We start from the raw sequence: 17,630 nt of genomic DNA on the forward strand, positions 1-17,630 counted from the left end.
TGCGGGACCATCGCGGCACTCCCATGCTTGCCCCTTCGTCCCCCATCTGGTGCCGGTGTCCCCGGGGCTCCGGGCTGGGCTTGGGGGTCTTTTCCTTTTCCTTCTTTGCATTAATAAGAAAAACCCACCCAAGCCCCCGATCCGAGGTTGGCCCTGACCCCAGGGGCAGCAGGTCCCCAAGGAGGGGTCCCTCCCCTGCAGCGACCCCTCCTCGCCTTAAATCTGGGGCTGTCCCACCCTGGGGGGGGGGCCCGCAGAGCCTCCCCACACCCCAGGGGGGTCGGCGGTCCCGGGGATGACGGCGATGGGCTCAGACCCAGCCGAAGCCCCTTCTGCAGGCGCCTTTTCCAAGTGCACCCCAGACCCTTCCGGCAAGGGGGGGGGGCCGGTGGGGGCTCCGTCCCTGTACATACAGCGCTATACTGTGAGCGGTTTTTTTTATGTATTGTTGAGAATGAATTTTATGGAAGGGTTTATTTTATTTTTATTTTATTTTTATTTTTTAGACTAGGAAGCTGAAATCTCGCAATAAGCTCATCTCGACCATCCAAAAAATACAAAAAAAAAACCCCAAGAAAACCACCCAATAAAAAAATTGCATTCCCTGCTGTTCCGTCCCCGTGTGTCCAGACCAGGTCGTGGTTCTCGAAGGCGAGTGAAAGCACTGTGTTTATCCAGGGAATGAGGGAGGGCACCCACCCAGCCAGGTGCTGAGCACCCACCAGGCTCCGGTGAGGAGCTGGCAGCACCTGCCCGCTGTCACAGTACCGGCTCTTGGGGGAGCGGCGACTGCAAAACCTGGCCTTTGGTCTGTGTTTTATATATATATAGATTATATATATAAATATCTATATTGTGTACAGCGACTGTGGGAGAGTGGAAGGGTGGCTGCGGCAGTGGGGCTGGCAGGGGCAGGCAGGGGCAGGCAGCCTAGGCGAGGGGGTGCTGAGGGCTGGGGGTGCTTTGCTGTGGCCGGGCTGTCCCTCGGGAGCAGCCCATCGTCGACGCTGGTTCTGCGTGTTGGTCTCCATTCTGCCTAGCTTCGTCCTTCGACAACGCCGCTTTCGTCCTCGACGTCGTGCTGATGGTAACTGGATCACCGCCCCATTTGGATTCTGTATTTTTTTATAATAAAATAAAAATAAATGTTGTGTGAGGCCCTTGCTTTTGAGAAGTGACTTTCTCTTCCGACGCCGCGGGCTTTGGGCTGAGTGGTGCCATGGCCCTGGGAAGGAGGGGGCGGGTCCCAGCCCCCCCGCGGGCACCGGGAGCCACCGGCCGTGGTGAGCCGGGGGGGTCAATGCCAGCGCCGGGGCAGCAACACTCAGCTCCGTCCATGCTCCCCGTGCAGCCCTCTCCCCCAGTGCAACAGGGCTGCGAAGCCAGACTGCTCTGCTGGGTGGTGTGTTAATTACGGGAAGGATTTAATTACTGTGTTAATGAATAATAATGGATATTTAATTAATATGCAATTGTTGATAGTACTTAATTATTGGAGGCAATGCAGCCTGGCGGGTGGGCACTTGGGGCTGGGATGCTCCAGTGTCTGCCCAGGTGCTGCTGCCGCCCCGGCTGCTCTCCCATCTCTGCCTCAGTTTCCCCTGTGCTGGGGCAGCGTCAGGCCACCGCTGGTGACAGCCCGGGAGGCCACCAAAGCCGGGACGGGTGGCTCGTATGTGGCATCCCGACCATCCTTTGCTACCCGTATTGCAACTCCCACCCCTTGAAAGAGCAGACCCTGCCGGGGAGGGACCCCAGCTGCTCTTTTTTTTTTTTTCCTTAAGTACTAAATAACTTTTTTGCGTGGCCCATGTTTGTTCCCGGCATTTAATACGTATTTCGGCATAATTAACAGGATAGGAACAATCCGCTGTTCATTAATTCAGGCTCGTACAGCTGATCCGAGGCTCTGAAGTTTGCCACGAGAGGGTGAAAGACTAATTTTGCTTTTTAATAAGGGCCATCTGCGTGCCAGGAGTGGGGAGAGGAACCAGCACCGCCGGCGGGGGAGGTGGGTGCTGACTCTGCTGGCCCCTGCCAGCGATGGGCTCAGGTAGTGGGAAGTGCCAGGGAAAGAGGCTGGCAGGGACTTCACAAAAAAAAAAAAATTTTTTTTTTTTTGTAGACCCAGTCAGTAGGTTTTTTTTGGGGCCTGACTCATGATTTTTTTAACACTGGGGGTTGGAAATATGGAGTTAAAAATAGCAAAGTGACAGGCACAAGGCTGAGACTGATCATCATTAGTAATTAATTAATAGAGTCATGGATTTTTAAGGCCTGAAAGGGATCATTTAGATCAGGCAGCCTGTCTCACAGAGGCATCAAGGTTTGATTTAAGGACTTGTGGTGATGGAGATGGTCCAGTCCCAGCTGCTTCCCCCGGGTGCGTCCCCCTGGGGCTGACCCCGCTCCGGGTATCGCTGGGCACCGCCGGGTATCGGCTGCCAGAGCCGTCCAGCCTTTGCCGTATTTACCCTGGGGCTGGAGGGGGCACACGGCGCTGGGGCACAGCTGGGCTCCCCGCATCTCCCGCCCGCCTCGCACACGGGGGTCCCTGCGGCTTGGGGGGGTCTCACCAAGGGGAGAGGGGACGTGGGGACCCTGCCAACGGCGTGTGGGTGATCGGAGCTGGGTCGTTAATGCGGCTGATAATTGGGGCTGAAACAGCCGCCGTGCCCCTTCCTGAGTGTCACCGATTGTCCCCTCCACTGTGTCCTAAACCCCATCAGCAGCATCCGCGTTACTGTGCAGGAACCGTGGCTCCCTGCCCGGCTTGGGGGGATAACCCGCTGCCGTCAGGGAACGGGTTTCCTGGCCCTTTCCTGATTTAAAGTGTCTGGTGCTGCTGGAAAACAAAGAATTCCTCTGCACGCTGACCCGGAGAAATGAAACACGTCTTAAATTTCTTTTTCTCTTCAAAGGTGGCAGCACACATGAAGGAAGGGGAAGGAAACAGCCCCCAGCCCCAGGGGGTTCCCCGACAGGAGCCCCACCCCCAGCCCCCTTAGTCCCAGCTGAAATTGGGATTTCACTGGCAGCCGGGGGGGGTGTGAGGAGGCAGGATGGGGCACGGGATGGGGGGGGGTCCGGGCATCCCCAGGGCAGTGACTGGATGGGGGAGCAGGGCTGAGGGATGGGGATGGGAAGGGGATGGGGATGGCAAGGGGCATCCCCAGGACTCCGTGGGGCTGAGGGGGTCGCAACTGCAGCCAGAGCAGCTGCTGGGGTGATGCCCCCAAGTGCGGGCAGCGCTGCAGGCAGGTGGGAGGGAGCAGGGGGGGCATCACGTACAGCTGGTGGTGGCTGAAAGGGCCTGAGTCTCATCTAGCACCAATTTTACACTGTAACTGCCAGGGTTTTCCAGCCGTGTGGGTGCTGGCAGCCCCGTTATGTCGGCAGTCAGGGTTTCAGGGCTGACAGAGATAGGGCTTCCCCACCGTGCGCTGCGCTAAGGGATGATTTACTCCAGGATATGGCTGTGCCAATTAATCAGGACCCCAGGGCTTGGCGCAGGGGGATGGGGACCATGCCCTCCTTCCAGCCGTTCAGGCACAGGGGGACATGAGGGTGGCTCGTGCACCTCAGCTTTCGCTGTGTATCGTAATTCCTCTGCTCATGGAACAGGGGAGCTCTCCTGGCACAACCCTGCTCCAGCACATCCTCTCCCTCCTGCACCTTCGTCCTCCTCTCCCCCCCAGCCTGAGACGCGCTCAGCTCCATCTCTCTGCCCTGCATCTGGCCGCAGAGACAAACGGGGCGGGAGGTGCCCCTGTGATCTCGGGGGGGGTGAAGCTCATGTCTATGTAGGGCAGCTGCTGGGGTGCAGGTGGCCACAGCACGATTGGGTCACCCCAGCTGCACCTCCAAGGGCACCTCTGGGAGGTGACAGCCCCGTGGCTGCGACCCTACAGCATCCTGCGTCGGTGCTCCCGATCCTCTCCAGTGCAAAGGCACCGGGGCAGCTCAGGGGTCCTGGGGCACCTTGGGGGTCCTGAGCCCCCACGGCAGCACCTGCCTGATGACGACATGCACCTCTCTGAGAAGAGCAGCTACTGTGCGTCTCTGCTGGCACGCTGCTCCGTGCTCCATTTCAGCCTTTCAGAGCTAATAGTTTTTTCTTTTAATCCCATGAAGGCGGCAGGCACACCGTGCTCCGCTGGCCCGTGGAATATCCCGTCTGGCATGAAGGTACGGCTGTGGACAGTGTGGAAGCCTGATCCACAGCTCGCTCAGCAGGGTGCAGCCTCCCCAGCCCCGGTGATATCATCCAGATTTACACCTTGGTGAGACTCAGGATCAGGCCGGCAGCTCAACAGTTCCTCTGGCACCTCTCTGGCTTCCCTCTTCTTGTTCTTGCTCCGGATTCAGAAGTTTGCAGGTGAAACACAGCCAGAGCAGGGATGCTCAGCTGGGCAAGTCCAAGCCCTGCCATGCTTTGCAGTGGGGCTTTCCTGATTTGCACCACGGAGAGGCCAGCCTGGTACCTGCTCGGGCAGGGATGCCGCTTCGCCTCCTCTGGCAGCGCCCGGTGCAGCCCTGGACACGAGGGAAATATTTGCAGCATGAGGATGGGCTGAGCTGAGCTCTCCCTGGGGCTGCTCGAGGCAGAGCAGGGGGCTGGGAGCGCCCTGGGCTAAAAATGATCCTTTCTGCAAAGCCCCCTCAACCCCCTAAACTTGCTGGCACCCTGACCCCCTCTCCAGCCAGCCCACCCACTGAAATGCTGCGCCCCTCCCTGCCATGTGCTCTGGGCTCCCTCCCTGCAAGCTGCCCCATGTCCCCTCCCCAGCATCTGGCTTCAATTTGCTCCATTTAAATGACTTCCCCAAGGCCGGGCTGCCCCCTCGCCTCCCTGCGTCCCCCCTTGCCTCCCTGCGTCCCCCATGGCATTGTGCCTTTGCACGTGGCTTGTGGATGCTGCCGAGCTCAGGAGCCTGGCACATAGCTTGCACGACGGTCACCGAGGTTTGCACGGTGCCACCGAGGTTGCACAGTGCCATCCGGCTCCCTTTGCCACCACAGTCCCCAGCAGCAGTGCAGAACAGACCTGGCTGCCAGCAGGGCTGGGGGGGGGCTCGTCCCTGTGTCCTCTGGCCCATCCCACACAGGGGACCACTGCACCCTGCAGCACCCTGTGCTCACCACGGCCTCGCTGGCACCTCCTGGGCTCCGGCGCTTCTCTCCGGCAGCTCCTGGCACAGGCTCCTGCCTGGGCAGTGCCCCGCTTTGGCACGGCTCTGATGATGTGTGCATCCATCACCGCGAAGGGAAAGTGCTGATAAAGTGACGCGGGGGGACCCGCCGTCCCTACTGCTTGTTTTCTGCTAGCTGGCTGTCACATCTGCACTTCATTCCCTCTCCCCATCCCTCTCCCCAGCCTTATCTCCTGATAGGTACAAGCGATACAACCAGAAACGTTCCTGTAACAAGCTGCCGGCTGCTGAGCACCCAGCAAAATACCAAATCGGGGGGATGATTTATGAAAATAGCGTGAGAGAGGAGAGCGGGGAGTTTGCTGAGCCACGGCAGAGACGAGTTGCATGCGGTGAGGGATGCTGGCTCCCATTGCTGCTCCCCAAGCAGCGCCGGCCCCTTTGCTCCCAGCTGATCTGGATGCGGGGCTGTGTCTGGTGCCAGCGGGTGGCTGGAACGGGCGGCACGGGGCGGGGGGGAGGTGGATGCGTGGAGCCCCCGCGCTGTCCCTTTGCGGCCATTGATTTCCATGAAATAAGCCAGCCGGGTGTGTAATTGCTCACAGCGATGGCAGCCTCCTTTACATGCCATTCGGCGGGGCCCTGCTCGCAGGAAATGAAACTTTTCAGGCCACTAGACATTTAGTTTTCTTGAGCTGTTAATTCCCCCGCCCTGGGGATAGGAGGGGGCGAGGGTGGCCTCGCAGGGACAGTGATGGAGGGGTGGGCTGGGGGCTGCTGCAGCCCCCCCCCGGCCGTGGGAGCATCTGTAGGAAGCGATGGGGAGAGCATCTGGGGAGGCCAGCGCATCTCGCCTGCACCCAGGGCACCTTCCCTGCCCCTTTGCCCCCATCTTGAGCCCAGTTTGGCCATCAGGAGAGGCGAAGCAGGCGCTGAGCATCCACATCCCTTGCCCCCTGCCAGCCCCGAGAGCTTTGCTGGGGAGAAATTTCTCCCCCAGGCACGGAGTGAGCATCCATTCCCCTCGGCAAGCTCTTCTCTCACAAGGTAACTGGCATTATATTCGGACCAATTGCTCCAGCATGATCCTCCTGAATGTTGCACAGCATGTACACGGCGTCTTATGTAAAATACATGCCCCTGGGTGAGCCTTTTAATAGCAATGGCTCCTGCCCGGGGGGGCAGGGGGGGCCACTCTCTGCCACGACGGTGCCAAGAAATGATTGAAAAGTTGGGGCTCGCTGTAGGAAACACCCTGCTGGGGGGAACAACGTGTTTTCATTCCCCTGCCAGGTAACAAATGAAAAGAATTGCAATGAATGCTAATAGGGCGGGGAGCGGGATGCTGCGGAGGCTGCCGGGGCTGGGTGGGTGCTGGGGTGAGCGGGGCCAGGGGCGGGTCTGACCCTGGGAATGGGGGAGCTGCGGGGAACCCCGGTTTTGCAGGCTGGAGCCGACCACGTGAAGGACAGCATGCCCTGGCACAGGGCTGGTGGGCGCTACGGGAGGATGCTCTGGGCTACTGGACCAAAATAATTTATTTTTGTAGCAAACCAGAGCTGGGGGAACACAAACCCACAAAATTCCTCTTGGCAGGAACTCCCATCCCCAGGGAGCCCGTCCCGGCTGTCGCCCTCCCTGTGCCACGGCTGAGCTGCCGTTGAACTGGCTCCTCACCGGCACAGGGCGAAGGGCTACTCCAGGCTGAGCTGTTTGTAAATGCAGCTGGTCTGGAAAGCAGGAGGGTAAACACGGATGAATAGCCCTCATCCACTCCAGTAAATATTTTATATCACACACCAAGAAAAGACACTCCTATTTAAATGATTTATAAAGGAAGATCATGTAGAGGTTTCCATAAAATATGTAGGGCTCCTAATCCCTACATCATCAAGCAAAGAGGACTGAAATCATATATTACCTTTTCAACAGTCTCGCCGGCTGCAGGGATACAACTGACAAATAAAAGTGTGTTTACAGCTTTTGGGCTCCTCTGGGGAGAGGTAAATCATGGCGGGGGTGGGACGGGGAAAGGAAGCCGGAAATTAAGTGGCAATTTCTGTCCATCGCGGGCTGGGGGGGTTGCCAGACTCAGGGGGCCCTGGTGTCCCCGTCCTGGGCGGCGATGCGCTGGGTGCCGCAATGCTCGTCCCCCAGCAGGACCCTGGGGAGGGTGGGCACGGGGTGCAAACCCTTCCCCCCTCCCCAGGGTGCCCAGAGCCCCAACGGGTTGGTGCACATCGATGCCGTGCCCTGCTCTGCTCCGTGACGGGGCTGGACCAAGAGCAGCCATCAGGGGTGGGGTGTCCACGGGCACCAGCAGAATCAGGATCGGGCCCATGGGGATTACAGCACTTTTAACCTCGGGGCTGCCATCCGCCCCCTCCACGCCGTCGCTTGATGCTCCCACTGCCCCATCCTCTCGCTGCACCCTTTTGGGGCCATTTATTGAGGGGTGTTTTCCCCCCCCCCCGAGGACCCATCTGCTGCCGCCACCTCCCCACTGGGAGCCAGAGGCACCCGCGGCCCTGGCAGACGGCACGCACCGTGTGCCCGCACCGGCAAGAGGCACGGCCAGCCTCTGGCAGCAGCGGCGGCGATTTGGCATGCGGCGGTGAGAGCCACCAGCCGATGGGGCCCTGGCCGCCGCGTTATTAAGGGATTAGCAAGTTGTCTTGGCGCTCAATTGTAGATAAGTGCCGCATTTTGTATTATCTTTTCACGCTGCACCGCGAAGGATGACAAAGAGACAACATGGGTGTCATGGCCTTCAGCATATCATTAAGGGTAATTTGTCTTGCAGGGAGGGGGAGGGTGAAGGGAGAGAGGGAAGGAGAGGAGGCGAGGGAGGAGAGGGAAAAGCAGCCCGGGAGGAGAGAGGGGATTAAAAACTAAGGAGAGGAGATTAGGAGTGAAATGCAAACTGTATTCAGAGTCAGCCAGGCAGGGAGAAGCAAAGAGCTGAGGAGGGGACGGCCGTGCCATGGGAGCTCAGCCCGGCAGCCACGTCCTGCACCGGGGCCAAGCGGGCAGGAGAAAGTGCCAGGGCGGGGATGGACAAGGCAGGATGTAGGCAGGGCCGGGGGGGGAAGCTTTGGAGACCCTCCCTCTCCTTTCTCTGCGCAGAAGAGCCCCAAATCCATCCCCAGCCTCTATCATGTGCATTAATCTATAGTAACAAGCAGCCATCCAGCCGATGTCACAGGCAATACGATGCACGCCAGAGGACTCGAGCGAATCCATTTCCCCCTTTCATGACTGACTAACCATCGCCATCAGCCTGGGCCCCGGGGGGGGCTCCTGGGGGGGGCCGGGGGCGCGGCGGGGGGGAACCGGCCATGGTGGCAGCTCCTCGGTGCAACCTGCTCCCGGTGCAGCCGTGCCAGCACTGCAGCCCAGTTTCTCACACAGGCTTTGCAGCCCCCCCTGGCCCCATCCCAGCACGGCACATGGCAGCCGACCCCGTTAGGAGCCAACCCCGCACGGCAGGCTCTGCTCCCCCGCACCAGGCAGAGAAGGGTAAAAGAAAGAGTAATAGCGAGAGGAAAACATAGCAGCAATCCAGCAAAGCCCCCCAGGCCTGGAAAAGCGGGCGCTGAGCTGGCGGTGGTTTGCTCTACCGGTCAATCAATCAATCAGGAATAAAGGTGCGGGTATTGATCGGGGAAGATGGCTTTTCAGGGCCCGGGTAATGGAAATATGCATCTGGAGACAGTCAAATGGAACCGCTAATGCCATGGTCACCGCTACCAGGAGAGGCTGACCTGATCTGCAGGAAGAGAAACCCTGTGACAACAGCTCACCCTCACCCAATGCTGCTTTGTCCCCTTCCCGCAGAGCCCGGGGTGGCCGAATCCCCATGGGATGCAGCTACCCCCAGGGCGAGGGGCATCCAGGTACCACTGTGGTCCCCTGGTCCCTTCCACCACTGCAGGGGCCGGGTCTGCTGGGGACGGGGACAGGGCATCCTCCCGCACCCCCCTCTCCCCTCCCCTTCTGATAATCCTATTTTTGAGCCAGGGGATTAGGATCAATACTTCACTCCTAATGCTGTGGTAATACAGTGTTACACCGCCAGCGCCAGTTCCCTGCTGAAACACTTAAGGTAGTTTAAACCCATTTGTGCCGGGGAGTGCCGTGAATCCACAACGAGCTCCTCACACGGCTGAGGCAGAGCCGTAGCGGGCAGCACGGTGGGTGCCGGCCTGGCCACTGCCCGCATGGCTGCTGGCCAAATCGAGCCCTGGGTGGCCACAGCCAGCGAGGGGACAGTGGCCCTTTGAGCCCAGGGGGCTTCTGGACCCCAAAAGGGCCATGCCGGGCAGGGGCTGGCATGCACCGGGGCCGCCACTGTGTCCCCTGCAGCCGGCTGGGCCGGAGCCACGAGGGACGTTCAGGCAGCGGCTGCCCATGCTGCCTGTCTTGGCACCTTTGCTGACCCTGCTGCGGGCAGCCGAGCTCTTGTGCAAGCATCCCTCATGGAAGCAGCCATCGTGCAATTGAGCCATCGTGCAAACAGTTGTGATCCCTGGGGTTTGGGTGACCCGAGCAGCCCCTCGCCGGCCAGTGGGACGGCCCCAGTGGCCGGGGGGAACCCAGCCATCTTTCACTCCAAATTGGCTGAGGGGTTTGGAGGCAAACTCCCAGGGAATAGAAACACAAATATTTCCATCCAGTGCTATAATTATGAATTAGAGCAAAGCTCTGTCTTTATTAGGTGCTAATAGAGATAAAGGGGGTTTTGAAATGCAAGGCACAGCTATATAAATGCTAATTCACCCAGAGACCTTCCTCTCTCCCCAGACCAGGTTTCAAGGCAACATTTCTCCAAAAAAACCCACCAAACCTAGCCGAGCAAACTCCAAGAAATCATCTCAGCAACTTAATTAAGTTTGTTTAGCGATGCAGCAGCTCCCCTCCGGTGGGTCGCCCCAACACAAGTGATGCCCCAGCAAACCCCATCACCGGGATGCAGGGCAGGAGCTGCCTGCGGGGGCCAGAGGGGCAGCGAGGGGCTGGCGGGGGACCTGCAGCGTGGGAACGCCAAGGCACAGGGAGGGCCGCGTCCCCTGCACGCATGGGTGTTGCAGCACGTACTCGTGCACGCGCACGCAGTCATTGCAGCATGCGCTCGTGCGCGCACGTTGTGGCAAGCGCATGCATGCACAGTGTGTGCATGCGTGCTGCCCTTCCTTGGGGCACGGAAGCGGGAGGAAAGCGAACGGCCACCCCGTGCTGCCTGCGGGCAGGGCTAGGCAGGCTCTCAGTGACTTTTCTCACCTCCCCTTGCCCATCGTGTGGGGACACCAGCCCTGAGCTGACCCAGCGGTGCCCAGGAAAAGCAGCAGAGCCTCCAGCACAACCCCTGCTTAAAAGCTTCCGAGGTGGGTTATTAGGGAAATGAGTGGCAGGGATCCCAGCGAAGGGGAAGCGCCTTGCTCGCACTCATCCTGCCTTCCACAGCCAGCCCATCAGTCCTGGCTCCACTCTGCTCCTGGCTCCTCTTTTCCAGGGAACTCCTTCTGCTGCCTGGCGCAGACCGGGTGATGATTTATCCACCCACCAGGCGTGCGAAGCCCGTGACAACAGCCCTGGCTTTATTGGGTGTCCCCCATCCCTCTCCCTGTCACCCCAAATATGTATTTTTCAATTTTCTCTTGTACTGATTTTCAATCAGGTGCAGAGAAACAAGAAATCCTGCCTGAGCCAGCCGAGCTCTCGCTGCCGCTTGGCCAAAAAGTCGTCCCTGCAATTAATGGCTGTCCTCGGGGTGCGGGAGGAGGGGGAGTCTCTTTGCAGGGGGTTGCTCCCCTCCGTGCATGAGCATCTTTGGCCTCTCCTTCCCCCTGCTCCCCCCCGTGGCACGGGGCTGGGTGATGAGTGGGCATGGTGGGTGCGAGGCTGCAACCCGCCACCCCGGGGGGGGTTTCACTGGGGTGGGGGGACACTGGGGGTCCCTTGCCAGGCCAGTCCTGCTGCGGTCCCTCATTCCCCTGGCCGTGCTCTATCCAGTTCCCAGGGATGCCGAGCTGCCTGGTTGGGCTGAAGGATGCTCCAGACGGCAGCCGTGAGGGTCTGGGTAGGATCTGGCAGGGTGGGCCAGATCCTGCACCAGCATAAAGTGGTCTTATCCCTCCAGGTGGTGTGGACAGCGCTGGGGTCCACCAGTGAGGATCGGGTCCTCTGTGCTCGGAGTAGTTTTCAATTAAAACAAAAATATCCTGTAATAGCCCACAGAGGGGTTTTTATTTCCTCCCCCTTTTTTTTTTTTTTTTTTTAAATAAATCTATTATGAGGAGCTTAGAGATGTATGTAAAACCGGCAAGGGACGATTTGAGGATTAGGGATCGGCGCTGTCCTGGTGTGATGAGCAAAGAAAAGAAAATCCTGCCGGGGCTGGGAATGGGATGCAAGAGGGGTCACCGTGGCGGCAACGGCTCCGGAAGCAACGGAGAGACCCCAGTGCCAATGAAGGGGGGGGTCCCGGAGCAGACCCCTGTGGCTGCCCGTGCTCCTGCCACGCTCCTGCTCCACTCCCTGCCCGTCTGCATCCAGTTTAACATAAAAGTCATTTTGGTTTCGGGCCCCCCGTCTGCTGCTCCCTCATTTCCAGGCAGCTGATTTCTGTCCTGAGCGTCAGGGAAACCCGCCAGCTGGGGACGGATAGCTGTGTGGGGTGAGGAGCATTTAACCCCCTCCGCCAAGGATAATTGGCTTGTTTACCATTTTCCTGACCCCAAAAAGACAATGAAATTGTGCACGAAACCAATAGATTTTAGCCACATGCCTGCAGAGAGAGAGGCGATATAAATAAAATACAGACAGGGACTCGTGCGGTGGGGATGGTTAATGGATTCATAGTGTGAGTGGGGACGTGCCAGGGCTGCCCGGGGGGGTTGGGGCGCGATGACCCTCCAGCCCCGCATGCACCTCATGGTGATGCTTGGGTGGCTTTTTGGGACCAATTCTGGCTTTTCTGGAAACTGGCCCCATAGAGCTGGCCAGCCTGGACTGCAGCGCTGAGCCTGATTTGCAGAGCTGTTTTGGGTGAAAAACCCACGGTCTGAGCAAAACCTGCTGCTGGGGGAGAGCGACCGTGGCTCCATGGCAGCCACCGCCCCGGGGCAGGCTCGAGGTGCGGATATGGGAATAACCAGAGCAACCCTGGGATGGCTCGTCCCGCATCCCTGCGGCAGGCACTGAGCTGGCACCCTCGGAGCCCCTGCCCATCCTCTTGCTTTAACGCACCACCTCTATTTATTCTGCTCCTGTAACTGTAAAATTGATTTTCTTGCAACAAGACGCTTGTCTTTCACTACTGAACGCACCCAAATGCTCCTACATAAGACACTGGCAATTTTTAATTAGTTTCTTTTATACCTCTTGCCTCCCCGAGCAGGCATGTGGAACCGGAACAGGGGAGCCCGAAAAGTAGCAGGATCCAGAGGTGACAAAAGCACTTTTTATTCTTGATATGATTATTAATAATACACGCCATTTACTTAACGAGGCAGGAGCACGGGAGGGCAGGGGTAAGCAGCAACAGGCACAGAGAGGTGATTAGCGCAGCTTTTAGCTGCAGAGCTGGAGAGGCATCTTTAACTATTGGCATCTTTAAATATTATCTCAGAGCAGCTCCTCGTTGCCTGGCCCCCTCCCCACAAACGCCCACCTGCCCCCCAAATCAGCCCAGCTCCGCTGATCGCTTCCCCGGTATGGTGCGGTGGCAGTGAATTGCCGGTCCCTGCACTGCTCAGCCGCGTCCTGGTCCCTCATGGTCCCTTGTGGTCCCTCGTGGTCCCGACCCCAGCCGAGGCAGCATCCCTGGGTCGGGGTGGGGGGGGAAAGGTGTCGGGAGCCCCTGGAAGGCAAACTGGAAACACACGTGGCTGATACCAGCAAAGGACTAATTGAACAAGCCACACTTCCCATCATGCCCACCTGATAACGAGCCCGGGGTTATTAAAGTCTTAATGGCTGGGCTCCCACCCTGCCTGCCCACTGCCTGCACACCACCTGCACACCCATCGCCTTTCTGGGGATGCTGTGAGCTTGGGGGTGGTGGTCCTGCAGCCCCCCTGTGACCCCAGGGGCTGCACTGAAGCCACACGAAGCCTTGGCCGATGTTCCTGAGCTGGCTCCGGGGAAGCGTGCGGGGTAGGTGCCGGCACCACATCCTTCACCAAAGCCCCGGGTGCAGGTCGCTGCCATCGCTCCTGCGGGCTCTTGGCTGGTTCCTGAGCCGGGCAGAGCCATCGGGGCGCCCCCACATCCCCGTCCCCCCCGTGCACTCGTTGCTGTTCCCCCTGTGCCTTCCCCAAAGCACGTGGGGAGCAACGGGGTGCGAAAGCCAGCTGGACATCCCTCCCCGCAAGCATCCCAGGGCTGGGAAGGGTTGGGGAGGGGTCCCCAAAAGTGGGGCAAGGTCAGAGAGGTCATTTCAGCTGCAAAGGAGAGAGCAAAGCCCCTCTGCCTGCTCCAGCGGCGCGGGAGCACACATGCGGGAGCACACAAGCGTGTGGACACGTGTGCACCCAAACGAGCCGCCCAAAAAAAAGTTCCTGGGGTGGGGGGGGGGGGAGGGAAGGGGAGGAGGGAAGAAAAAAGAAAAAAAAGCAAAGGAAAGTCCTGCAGTCTTTTTCCTTGTCAGTTCTCCGTCTGCTGTCACTCAGCCGCCGAATTCTCCTTCAAGTTGTCATAGCGAGGCTGGCGGGGATTATGCTGCGGCTCTGTCCAGAATTGATTCATGTGGAACGCGTGCTTGACGAGCGGAACCGCTGGTGTGAGCGGGAGCCGCTGAGACCCCCTATTTTCCCACCTTCCTCAGACAATCTGGTATTGTTTGGCCGCAGCCTTAGTGATCCCTGCGCCGGGGCTGTGACTGACACAGCTTTGAGGCTCTAAGGCGTATTTTGAATTTCTAAAACCTCTCAGGAAGTCCCCGGGGTGCCTTCTGCCATTGTCTTGTTTCTCCTTTCGCCTTTTTCCCTTTCCACCCCGAACCCCTCCCGCCTCCCCCACCGCCTCCTCCCCCTTCCCCACCCCCCCTTCCTCCCCCCAATTCCAGGCCCTACAATCCCTAACACAACCCAGTTTTTTCTTCCCCTCCATGTTTACGCTCTGACTCTCTCTGGAACTGCTCAGCCAGTTCGCAAACATGATTTAAAAAAAAAAGAAAAACTAAATAAAGCTCTAAAAGTTCCCAAATCCTTGATCCGCTGTGGAGAAGAAGGGCTTTACTTGTTTGTATTTAATCAGCTGACACAAACTCCAGGATGTGTTGAAAAATAATAATAGAAATAAATCTTTCACTTAACTTATCGCTTGTGTCTGTCCCGCTACCCGCTCCGGCCATCCATCACCCATCCATCCCCACTGGGGCCGTGCAGAGGGACCGTCCCACAGGATGTGGCCGAGGAGTTTCCATGCCGGTGAGGCGTTTCCACCAGGAGCCCCCGAAGGGGTGCAGAGCCCCTGGCCCCCCAGTGAAGGGCCAGGCTGTTCCTGTGGCGGGGTCCGGGCTCAGCTACCCCCACCTCGGGCTTTCGTACACTGGGACCACTGAGCCGGCACTGCCCCATCCCTGGCAGCCCCCAGCCTCTCCTGGGCTCGGCACTATATAACCATTTCCCATTTCCAGTCTTAATCTTATAAGAATGAATTGAGAATGACCAGCGTAAATACACAGGTGCCACTGGGAGCAGAAACCACTCTTTAATCTCAGATATGAAAACAATTCCCTGCTCCGCTCGCTAGCAATCAGCAAGTGCTATCAGTGCCATGCTCTCCCCGGGAACAGGAGAGCTTATAAATATGAATTAGTGCAGAGAAAATCTACTCTCTTACCTAAAGCTAAATGTTATCTGGGTCCCTTTCCAGCAGTGGCTGACATTTCCAGAGTGCTTTTAGTCACATCTGCGGGAAGACAACTCATTTCTTGTTTTTTTTTCTATAAAAAAAAAAAAAGAAGAAGAGAGGGAGAAAGGAGAGAAAGAGGAAGCAGAGGAGGAGCAGGAGGAGGACAAGTGGCGGCGCAGGGAGATGCTGCCTTTGTTTAAAAAGGGAAATGCTGGATGCCTGAGCCACCACCGGGAGAAGGGAGATGCCGGGTGGGCTCTTCCCCAGTACCCGACGCTCACCGGGGAAAGGACAGGGTGGCCGAACCCCCGCGGCAGCAGCAGCACAAGGGGCTCCTGCCTGAGCGAGGCCTGGAAACACGGGTGCTCGGATCCCGGCGTGGATCCGAGCGGCATCCTGCTGCGGGGGGGACGTGGGGAGCAGGGACCCCACCCCGGCACCTCAATGTGCAGCACCAAGCACAGCTCAGGGCGGTGATGGCAACCAGTGCCGGAGGGACAGTGTCCCCCACGGAGACGGGTGCCCGCAGCCCCAAAGCAGGAGGGAAGCCCGGGAGGGTCTGGGTCCTGCAGGGATCTGCGGCATGGTTGGTCCCTGCATGCTGCCGCTGCCCAGAGGCACCTCCTGCTGCCGGTGCGGCACCACTGGAGTGGCACATACGGACCATGGAAAACAGCAGTGTCTGGACCGAGAGCAGGAGTCGGTGCCCGAGACAGAGCTGTGAGCATCCCTGGGGATGCCCCGAAAATGGGAAGGTTCAGCACCCATGGCCCTCTGCCAGAGCTGAAGAAACTGAGGCACAGCGTGGGAAAACAACCGCAACCCCAGCCGAGGGGATCTCTTTGGAGAGAGGGGAGAGCACAAGGAAGGCGATGGGGCGGGGGGGGCCCTGGGCACTGCCGACAGCAGGAGCTCAGCCCCGGCAGCACGTCCCAGGCACGGGGGTTGCTCTGCTCTGGCAGCGTCCTGGCTGGCGCATCTCTCCCTGCCTCTCCTACCCTCTGGCTCTGGGTGCACGAGGGACCCCCCCCCCCTGCTGCTGCCGCACCCCAAAAAGCTCTGTGCCTCCAGGGGCCACAGCTGCTGCTGATGGGAAGGATGCGGCCCCGCAGCAGGCATGCAAACCCCATTCCTCCTCCCTCCCACTGCCTGGCTCTGATCCCCGCTACCTGCGCACGCTGGCCTCTCACCGCAAACATATCTGCGAGGGAAGGAACTACAGACCACGAGAGTCTCTAATGGGATGCTTAAACCGTCTTTTAGGTTTTTAATGAGCGGTTCCTGGCAGGAATGCTAAACATCACTAGGTAGACAGACCTGTCTCGCTGTCAGGCGGCGCGATGTGTTTCTGTGTCCTTGTCTGGCTTAAGTGAGCTCTGACCTCATTTGCTTCGTGCCATTCAATTAACAAGGCGAGTGGCGCTGGGGAGGGGGGTGATGCCAGGGGGAGTTTAACCGTATGTATTAATTTCCATTTTATGTTCCAAACAATTGAGCATCACTCGGCGGCAGGAGGCGGCAGCCGGCCCGTCTCGTGGGTACCGTTCCCAGCCACTGCTCTGCCCAGGCTTTGCTTTGCCGGCGACCCCCCAGCCCAGCACCGGCGGCTTGTGGGGGTTCAGGGGGAGCTCAGGGGTCCCCACTCTGGCCTCGCCTTCCTGTCCTCCACCCAGAGAAGGATCTGCACCCCGCGCAGCCCCTTCGCTGTACTTCAATTAATGCCCCTCCATCTTGTGCTTCATCCAGAATGTCGATGGCTGCACAATGAGACAGAAATGACTGGGAAAAGGGCAAGAGAGGGAGAGAAATGTTTCCCGGGATGTTAAAAAAAGCGACTTCAGGCACCTAAATTTATGCTGCTCTAAAATGGATTTTATTCCAGTGTAATGAGAGAACAAAATAATTAATTCCTCTCCCGCAGACAAAAGGCTAGAGGCTTTCCTCCAGCCCCATCTTCCCACCAAGCCATCGGGAAGATGGGCCACTTCCAGGGGCAGCTCACCTGGTGCCAGGGCTGGATCCTGGATGTGCAGCCCAGCCCCTTTCTGCACCCCGGGAAGGTGTCCCGGCTGGGGACGGGGTGCTGCAAAGGGAAGCCCCCTCCTCTTGGGGCTGACGTGCTTGTGGGGCGTTGGGGTGTGCAGGGGACCCGGGCTGGCCGGCGGCCCTCACAACCCCATCTCCATCTCCTGCTGCCCAGGCTGGATCCCGTCCCATGCTCCATCCAGCGCCCACCCATGGGTGGCAGAGTGGGTGCTGCAGGCACTGTGGGCAGGATTGCAGCCCCCTCACCGAGGCGTGTTACCAGGTTTCCAAAGGGAAGGAGCTAGCTCTGCTTTTCAAATGCAGCCTCCTGCTCATTTGGGGGCTGGGGATAAACAGGGGGATTGTGCTTGTTCTAGATGAAGTGATAAATATTAATTACGCAAACCAGCCTCTTCCAGCCCACCCTTGTCTCCACAGCATACCAGGACGGGGAGAAACGGAGGCAGAGGCAATTTATTCACTTAGCAGGTCACTCCCTTTAAGAACATCCCTTTCAAAAGAGAGTTGTAACTAGACTAGATCAAGCAAGGCTGAGTTTGCCTCCCTCAGATATGATAAAATATTCTAATAAAT

The sequence above is a fragment of the Balearica regulorum genome, chromosome 26 (assembly GCF_011004875.1).
Source record: "Balearica regulorum gibbericeps isolate bBalReg1 chromosome 26, bBalReg1.pri, whole genome shotgun sequence".
Classification (NCBI taxonomy): domain Eukaryota; kingdom Metazoa; phylum Chordata; class Aves; order Gruiformes; family Gruidae; genus Balearica; species Balearica regulorum.